Source organism: Varroa jacobsoni, unplaced genomic scaffold, assembly GCF_002532875.2.
Source record: "Varroa jacobsoni isolate VJ856 unplaced genomic scaffold, vjacob_1.0 scaffold_944, whole genome shotgun sequence".
Classification (NCBI taxonomy): Eukaryota; Metazoa; Arthropoda; class Arachnida; order Mesostigmata; family Varroidae; genus Varroa; species Varroa jacobsoni.
In genome coordinates, this window is record NW_019213846.1 from 154,451 (window position 1) to 156,704 (window position 2,254).

Consider the following 2,254-nt stretch of genomic DNA (forward strand, 5'->3'; position numbering starts at 1 on the left):
AACCTCCAAGTTTATTTTTTTATGTTTACTGTTAGGAGCGAATCCGGCAATCTTTAAAATTTAGTAAGTTTCGAATTAGTTGAACTACGGTAATGATTTTTAGTATATGCTAAAAGTATTTTCTTTTATTTTTTTAACACTTATCGGGACGCTCTAGACATCCATATACCTACTATTCGTATTCTCATAAGAGATTCATCCATCTATGGCTTTTAAAGGTAAATTGACAGTGGCGTATGAAAAGCTTCGTAATTACACGGACTTAAATCGGAAGAATAAGCGGGTTAAAACCGACGTTGAATATTCTTTTACTTAATCCAGGAAGTAATTGAAGTAGAGTAATGAGGTCTGGCGTTGTCGTCAAGTAATCAGACTGCGTGTCAGTGGTCTGTGAGTCCCTTGAGAAACTCGAGATAGTGAGCTGTATTCATTGCTTTATTTTCGGCGAGTACCTTATAGTGGCAGATACCCCTGATATCCGTTGCAGGTACTATTATTACCTTACGTCCAAATCTACTCTACACTGTTACCGAACCCGACTTCTCTCTGGGGCCACGACTATTCTCTTGGCTGGTTCCTCTCCGGCTGGCGGTGAATATCGAATCATGCCTCGTCTATGACGGCCGTATGCCCCCGGCGAGTTTTTTTGTTGATTCAAGTTTCGCCAATTACACGTGGAATGCACGCGCCCACTTCTAATTGACACTGGGACCACGCAATTCACACTGGGAACAACTGCCAATTTTTTACTCAGTTCTTGCGTTTTCAGTGTTAGATTATAATTTTGTAACACATTTCATACGAAATGCCAGCTTTGGCCGACAGAGCGCTTCGACTCCACGTTCTGTTGCTGCGAAAACACGTCTTGATTATGGCGACGTATTCTTGTTATTCGCGTCTTGCCGTCTGATTACGTCACCGCTGATCCACAATACCCAAGGCTTCGTTTTTAAAACGTTGCTACTATACACATACCATTGCCTAATTCCTTCCGCCAGTTTTCAATGAATTTTTTTAGTATTGCGATGTTTGAAGTACACAAATTTTATCGCTGAGCGTTGATTTTCGACCTTAACCGACGTTTTTCATATAGCATAAATAAAAAGACGTATCTTAGTATACGTGCTGAAGTGCTTTCATCCAAACTCAAGACAGAGTTCTTTGAAGATGGGTGAAATTTCCACAAAAATGCATTATATTTTACAGTTTTATTACGATAACGGCACAAATGCTGCCCAGGCCCATAAAAAATCCGTGTCGTTTACGGTCGAGATACGTTATCGGACGAAACAGACCAATGATGGTTCAGTCGCTCTCGTTCTGGAAATTTCGATGTGAAATATAGCGTAAAAAAGATACTGAAAAAGTTGCTGAAGTTAGGTGAAACCGACACGAAAACGTGAGCAGCCATAATATCGACGAAGTATTAAGTATTTATCATCAAATAGTTTTAAATTTTCTGAAGAAAGCTTGATGTTTAGGTGCGATAGTAACTGATGCAGTCGTAACGAAATTCTATAGAAATGTACAAAATTAAGTTATCTCTAAAGCGGTTGATTACGGCTGATGAATACTGTGCTTCAAAATTTGTGGTAAAGCCTAGAGTGACGCTAAAGAAGGTCATGTTATGTGTTTGGTGAAACTGAAAAGGAACCGTGCGTGATTAGTTGTTGCTGCCTGGAAAAGCAATTGATTCGTACTTCTACTATCAGAATTTAAACGATTACAACAAACCATTAAGAAAAATCCACCGGTATCAATGAGAAAAAAAGGCTTCGTCTTCCACCGTAACAACGCCAGGCCAGGCCAGGCCACATGGATCTTTAGCTATCCGAAAATACTAAAGGCATTTCAATGCATCTGGCCTATAATTCAGACCTCAGAATTATCTAACTAGCGCCTGTCTAAGATTCCGCGAAAATTCCTCAGTGATGTTAATTCTTCAAGGTATGCAAAAATTTCTTGCAAGAAACCGCAGAAGTTTGACGGTGATGGGGTTATGGTATTATCAGAAAAGTGGCATACGGTGATCAAACAAAATGAAGCATATTTAGTAACATTATTTTAAAAGAAAAAGCATTGGCTTCAATTTTGGTTTAAAAATAATCTTGTTTTTTTGTATCAGTTATGTTAAAAAAGTGTTTTACTGTTGAGGATATGTCAAATCGAAGGAACGAAATGATCTGATGTGGGTAGTCATCTGCTACAGACACGGTTCTGTCATCGTTCGAAATCTTTTCAGGTCGAACAGACT

General features: G+C 38.9%; 1 long non-coding RNA gene across 1 annotated transcript; it reads right to left on the bottom strand.

Moving 5' to 3' along the window:
- Positions 1-284: 284 nt before the first annotated feature.
- On the bottom strand, positions 285-1,884 carry LOC111265211 (uncharacterized). The gene is made up of 2 exons (XR_002683334.2): positions 1,735-1,884; positions 285-1,320 (listed from the first exon to the last, which is right to left on the bottom strand). It is a non-coding gene; the product is annotated as an uncharacterized LOC111265211 (long non-coding RNA).
- Positions 1,885-2,254: the final 370 nt, after the last annotated feature.